This window comes from Hypanus sabinus, unplaced genomic scaffold (assembly GCF_030144855.1).
Source record: "Hypanus sabinus isolate sHypSab1 unplaced genomic scaffold, sHypSab1.hap1 scaffold_817, whole genome shotgun sequence".
NCBI classification, from domain to species: Eukaryota; Metazoa; Chordata; class Chondrichthyes; order Myliobatiformes; family Dasyatidae; genus Hypanus; species Hypanus sabinus.
Genome location: NW_026781670.1, coordinates 66,358 through 73,250, shown reverse-complemented (window position 1 = coordinate 73,250; position 6,893 = coordinate 66,358). Strand labels below are relative to the sequence as shown.

At 45.6% G+C, this 6,893-nt stretch overlaps 1 long non-coding RNA gene across 1 annotated transcript; it reads left to right on the top strand.

Moving 5' to 3' along the window:
- Positions 1-427: 427 nt before the first annotated feature.
- LOC132390250 (uncharacterized) lies at positions 428-6,636 on the top strand. Its single transcript, XR_009510832.1, has 3 exons — positions 428-558; positions 3,771-4,037; positions 5,925-6,636. It is a non-coding gene; the product is annotated as an uncharacterized LOC132390250 (long non-coding RNA).
- The last annotated feature ends 257 nt before the right edge of the window (positions 6,637-6,893 follow it).

Sequence of the window (6,893 nt, the reverse complement as noted above, 5' to 3'; positions counted from 1 at the left end):
TATCAGCTTATGGGTGTTCACTATATTACAGGAACGCACAAACAACATATTCTTTTGTATATTTCTATTGAAAGATCTATAACGGAGACAATTTCCAGAGTGGAACAGAGCAACCCAGTGTCAGTATCGAATTGGTCTATGATGGCAAAGTCTATGGAGTCTGGGAATGGACAAGATCAACAATAACAATCATGAAACCGAGAGATGAGCCTGAGAGTGTCTCACAACAACATTCACTGACTTCTCCAATCGTCATTTCTTCATCTGTGAGATTTTGCAATTCCCTGTGAAGCTCTCCATACCTCATCACATTTGGGATTTTATTTGAATGAAATCATGCTTATTTTTACCCCAGCTGTTGGAAAACACGTCAACCTAGTATATTTAGCGTTCTGGAGCGGGTATAAATGAATGGCAGTGGAGATTCATTAACTCAGAGTATCTGAAGCGTGATCGCGGGCAGCTGGAATACAGGCTGAGTCTCACACAACATGCTTGAAATTATTTACCGCGTGAGGAAGATATATTACTTGATTGTTGCCGTTATTGGTGCCCCTGGTAAGAACAGACGCGAACGAACATTTGCTGTTCAATGCGCGACGGAAAAAAAAAACAACAAAAGAAAAGATTGAAACAGATGTAGAGTGTAAGATCGGGGCGATGGATATATATCGTGGGTCCAGGGCAAGCTGTTTTGATTTATCATTAGAAACACGCTGTCGAAGTAAACTCCGATAATTCAGCGCGCTCGGCACCTTTAAGGATTACTTGATTTTTTTTTCAGCATTAATAGTTCAAGATGCTTTAATTTAAAATTTAAGGGATTTGTTTGAAAAAAAATACTGCGAGTTTGAAGGGAACGCGGTAAGCGAAACCCAGGTGAGATTCACTTGTGTGCTAGATCTCGGAACATCGTGAGTTTCGAAAATTCAAATAGTGTCGGTGTGCGTTTCAGTTTACAAGGGTTTGTCTCCACGCCATATTATCAGTGAAGTGGGGGTTAGCCAACCCAGAGCTGTCTGTTAGATGCCTGACGGTGGGATACATGGGATACTCTGCTCTGGAACAATGGACATCGATCCATTTGGAATAATGCTTCTGTAATTTGGAGCAGGTCAGGAAGAATATGCAAAACACAAAATGAAAATGGGAACTTCCATTTCCGATCCCATCAGATAGTGTGAAGGAACTGCGGCCAATCGTAGTTGCGGAATTTAACAGCAGCGAGCCAGGCTGGGCCCGTGCGGACGGGTGACAAACGGGAAGTCGAGGAGGAGATGAATGCATGCGAAAAGAGGAAGTAAATCTGCTTCGAATTTTGAACATTGTAAATGGACAAAGTCAGGCAGCGGGGCTGGGTGATATGCCAAGCCAGACAAAAGATAGATGATGGGATCGCGGGAATCACAAAGGCCGTGAAAGTTGCCAAAGTATTCAAACTTTACAGCTCGGCCGAAAAGTGCCCTTTGCGATTAGTTGACAATGCCTCCTTCCCAAATCCTGCTTCTCTTTCGATACCGAGTACCGTGACCTTTCTCCCTGCTTGAGGCGTCTGCAAAATCCGATTTACAACTTTTTAAACCCCAGTAATGATCACCCGTAAAGTTTGATTGTTCTCTCTTTACAGCTTATCTCGCCACAAAGACCCAGAGAGAGTAATTCATTCAATCTTTCTGCTTTCCTTCTACCCCACCTCCCCCCCCCCCCCAGTGAATTTAGTGGCAATAGTGATTCTGTCCCGGGGAAAGTGCGGCCTATCCACCTGCACCACTCGCTACCTGGTGACCATGGCAACGGCGGATCTACTGACCATTGTGTTTGCGGTGATATTGTGGCGGGTCAGTTATTATTACTTCCCCGGGACTTTCCTGGACATCACCCCCGTGTGCAGTACGATCTCTGTCCTGGGAGAGGCAGCCATCGACTGTTCTGTCTGGTTCACCGTCAGCTTTACGTTTGATCGGTTTGTCGCCATCTGTTGTCAGAAATGGAGAGCAAAGTATTGCACCGGGAAAACTGCGTCTGTGGTTCTGACAACAACCGGTGTTGTGTTGTGTTTGAATAATGTGCCCTACTTCTTCATATTGCAACCTGTGAAAGTGATTGACAATATACCCTGGGACTGCATTCCAAAGCCGAGCTACTTTACGGATGCCGGGTGGTTGGGATATGACTGTTTTACTACTGCTCTATCGCCATTACTCCCGTTCGTGTTAATACTCCTGCTCAACGCTCTGACAGTCAGACACATTGTCGTGACCAGTCGCGTCCGTAAGGGGCTGAGGGGTCAGAGCAAGACGGAGATCCGCAGTGACCCGGAGATGGAGAGCAGGAGGAGGTCTGTGATCTTACTTCTCACCATCTCCGGAAGCTTCATCATCCTGTGGTCGGTGAAAGTTGCCGAATTCCTTTTTGGATTGGATAACAATAATTACAATGAGTCGGATTACATTTTCAAACACACCGGATACATGCTGATGTTATTAAGTTGCTGCACAAACACGTTTATTTACGGGGTAACTCAGTCCAAGTTCAGAGAGCAGTTCATCAGCGCAGCGAAATACCCGCTCATGTCAATTATTCAACTAATCAATAAACAAAATATCTAAGCTCTTCTCAGAGCGGGTTATGGTGATTTCATCTTAACACTGCAGAACTAACATCGGAGAACATGGCAGCGGGGAGAATCAAACTGGTTTAGTGCCGAGAGAGGCACAACACGGGAAAATACACATTCACACCTTCAACCAGCGACGTCCACCTCCTGCCAATTACTGAACTCACCTTACCTTTTATGTTTATTCCCCACCATATTCCGGCTCCTGTCACCGCCACAACCCTTTCGGTAATGATGGAGCGGGAGAGGATCCGGGGGCATTCAAGTCCTAGTCGGCAAAATTGCATCTCATTTGTTACGTAAGCCTTTTGCATCAGAATGAAATGAGAAAGCGAGTCAACAGTCTGCACGAACTCACAGTAAACCTCGCACTTGTCCTTTATTTTAGATAAACCTGTCAGGGAAAAATGATTAACGCTACAGAGCTCCTGGATTTGGTCCATAATTGTGCGAATTTCCATGCAGTAACCAAACGTCTATTTTGCCTCCCTTTCTCTCAGTTAAAACGGGTAAAACGTGAGGTCTGGACATAGACAAAAATCTCATTTCTCAATTGCGACGGATTTTCGGCCTGTTCTAGCGGTGTTTATTATTGTCCTGCAGCTCTAATTGTCTAATGTTTCAGTGTACTGACTTTGGGATTATACCTTTTGTATATATTACAATTGGGACAATATCGCAGACTTTCATTTTCCTTTTCAAGTCGGCATATTTCATATGTTATTCACACTGATGTTTGTGTGTTGTATGTGTCGGAATGACTATACCAATCAAGTAAATTATCTTTGCATGCTTATCTTGTGATATTATATCCTGACGGGGTATCATGTACTTACTGCTTGCCAAACAATGGATCGATCATAATATAATCGTCAGACTCCGCCTTAAAACGGCATTACGCGCATACTTATACTAATTTATAGGATCTTGCCAAAATCTGCATCTTCAAGCGAGATTCTGGTGAATGATGCTTCCCACTGTGTAAGGAAACAGATTGAAGTAAATCGTTCTTGCATCATGTAATGCGTTGGATAGTTTGAAACAACATACTGTATTCTGCTTTACAACCCGAGAGAGGCACAACACAGGAAAATATACTTTGTCTTGAATTTGTCAGATTTTTTAATGAGCATTTCTGTTACCTTTTTTTCAGCTACCTGGTCCTGTATTGCCACAAGGAACAACTCAGTTTCTGGGAAGAGATCTCCAACTTTTAGCCTGGCGTCAGACGCTTCCAGTTGACACCTGGTCTGCTCAGGTGGTGGGGATCTCATCCCTGGACAATTATGCTCATCCAGGTTAACTCTTTCTTCTACAGCAGTGTTACCCAACCTATTCTAGCACTTTTCGTGCCGCGAAACAAGTAGAAATGTCGAACACCCTGGTTGCTAATTTATGCATCCCCAACAACGTCTGTTAGGTTAGTAAGATTGCCGAGTGTCAGACGCGTTGTGATGACGAATGTTCAAGGCCTGCAGTGCTTGGCTTCTTTCCGCGTCCCAGTGCCGCGTCCTTCTTTGGAAATGCCTGGTCTACTAACGGTCGGTCAGGTCTGGTGCCTCAAGTTAGAGGCAGCTTACCGCCCCACCAAGAATACTGAACGCCACCCCACCGCCCATTCCCCCGGCGAGAATTGTTGTTCCTAAAGCCATCTGAGGACACATCACTGCCCCCAGAGGGCATCACTGTTCTATTGCGATATTTTCTTCATCTTTCTGGATTAGGCTTTCATTTCAGTTCAAAGTAGCACATGCTCGCAGCGTGTTGAATCCGGTTTCCGTTGATGCAAATACATCAACGTAAAAAGTAAATTTTAAAAAAAGTAGAATAAAGTAAATCCTTATAAGTGTGTCTGTGAGTGGGACACAGGGAATGGACTTCCCTCAACACTGTGTGCAGCTCCCTCAAAATCCTGCACCCTCCTCTCTCCACAGTGCGCTCACATGATCTGTCACTCCCTTTCTCCCCACCCTTCACCCTCCTCACTCCTCAAAACACTGCTTCTCTTTCCTCCATCTTCTCACTCTCCCTTTCCTCCTCTCCCCTCTTATCCTAATACACCCTCTCCCACTTCCTCGCCTCCCTCTCTTACGCTGCTCAACCCAACTTTCTCTCACTCTCACCTCTCTTCTCCCCTTTCTGTCTACAAACCACACCCCCACCCCGACACTGAATCTTAGCCCGTGTTCACTCCAGGATAGCATCCCGTCCGTTTCAATGTGCGACGGTGACATCGACAAGATAAGTAGCCTTGGTGTTTAGTTTGCACATCGGAACTTGCTGGCATTTAGAGTTGGAGGAAGCAGAGGAGGGAAAGAGACAGAAACATAGAGGAAGAGCGAGAAGGAGAGAAGGGAAGTGGGAGACAGAGGGGGTGGGAGAGAGAGACAGAGAGAGACCAGGCTTTTAGTGGTATTGAGAGAGACAAACTGAGTTAGAGAGAGCAACAAGAGGCTGCTGGAGTGTTAGCGAGACAGACTGAGGAGGGATAGGAGGGAAGTGGCGGAGGCAAGAAACAGAGGGGAGAGACGGGGGGCGACAATCAGTGAGGGATGGCGGAAAGGGGGATGGATGTGGGTGAGAAATAAAAGGGGAGCGAGTGAGGGGGCAGAAAGAGGCGTGGGAGAGAATGACGGAGGAGAGAGATTGGATCGAATGGGGAGGGAAGAGAGATGGGGAGTTAAACCGGGATAGAAACCAGGGATCAAGACGGGGGAGATATACGAGGGAAAGTGACGGGCTCTTTGATATCTCTGTTGATCAGTGAGAGAGAAACAGACAAGGATCAAAAAGGGCCACTCATTTTAAATGGAGACATATAGAAATCTCTAAAATTCTAAATCTTCCAAGTGAATTCCTTCAGGATCAGTGAAGTGTCTATCTATCTATCTGAGTGTAGGCGGGTGGGTGGGCACATTTGAGGAGGAGATAGACGGGGATGGGAACAGAAGCATAGATCAGACACGGCCGTGTTGAATGAACATAATATCATAAGACTTCCTCCTCATCTCTCTTCTGAATTGATTTCCCTGTAGTCTTGAGGGTTTATCCCTGGTCTTGGGCTCCGCATTATGGGAAACAGCATCTCCTAACCTCCATACCTCGGCTTTTCAGTATTCAGGAACCCCACCCCGCAACACCAACACATCCCCCCCCCCATAATTCTAAACTCCTGCGGGAACAGGCACAGAGACATCAAATACCATGAGCTGTGGTCTTGTTTAGCAGCTTCAGCTGCAGCACCTGGTTCAAGACCATCTGAAAATCCAAACAAACAACACCCACCGCCTTTCTTATTTCACCAAAGGATTCCAACAGATTTGTCTGGGAAGATTTCTACTGAAGAAAACCATGCCGACTTTGGCCGTACAGTGGAGGATTCAAGAGAACTGTCATGTAGATGGGGAATAAGATGGCGGCACAACGCAGCGCACACGGCCTCTCTGGAGAATGTTATCTGTTACTTGTTAAGTACAGATTTGTATCTGTACATTAAGTATAATATTATTGTATAATAAGTACCCTGATTTGATGGAGATACACGTGAGTGCACGGAGGAACTTCGGGAGAAACTTCTGAAATGACCGCTTCGCCGCCGCTGCTACTGTGCGGTGCGGTCCGGAATCTCCGGATGAAAAGGCCTCCGAGACCTCGGCTTTGCTTGTTTCGGTGGCCAGGACGATGTCGATGGCGCTCGGAGCCTGTATTGCAGGCTTGAAGTTTTCGGACGGACTCAGAGTCTGCTGTGGTCGGGTGCTTCCAAGGCATCAGTTTGTCGGTGCCTGAGAGTTTATGGCAGGGAGAGTTTCTCCCTTTTGCTGCCTAATATCGGGACTATTGGAGTCGATCGGGACTTGAGACTTTCTCTTAAACCGTGCCCACGCTCTACTTTTATCAAATTATGGTATTGATTTGCACTGCTGTAACTATATGTTATAATTATGTGCTTTTTTTTGTCAATGTGACTCTTTGGTTTGTCCTGTTTTTTGTGTTATATCACTCTGGAGGAACATTGTATTATTTCATAATGCCCGCATGCAATTCTAAATGATAATAAACGAGGACTGAGTGTCCTCATAATCTAATGGAACAGAATCACTGGCAGGGTCCAGCTGGCCAGTGTTGACTCTCTACTGTACACTAGGTGTGTTACAAATTCACTTAAGTAGCAAAGACAGAGTTTAAAATAAACTTAATTATTTGTCTCAGATCCAGAATATTAAACTCCAGTCCCACTAAAGGTGTATGTGCAGCAGAAGAAACTCCTCCCATGCCC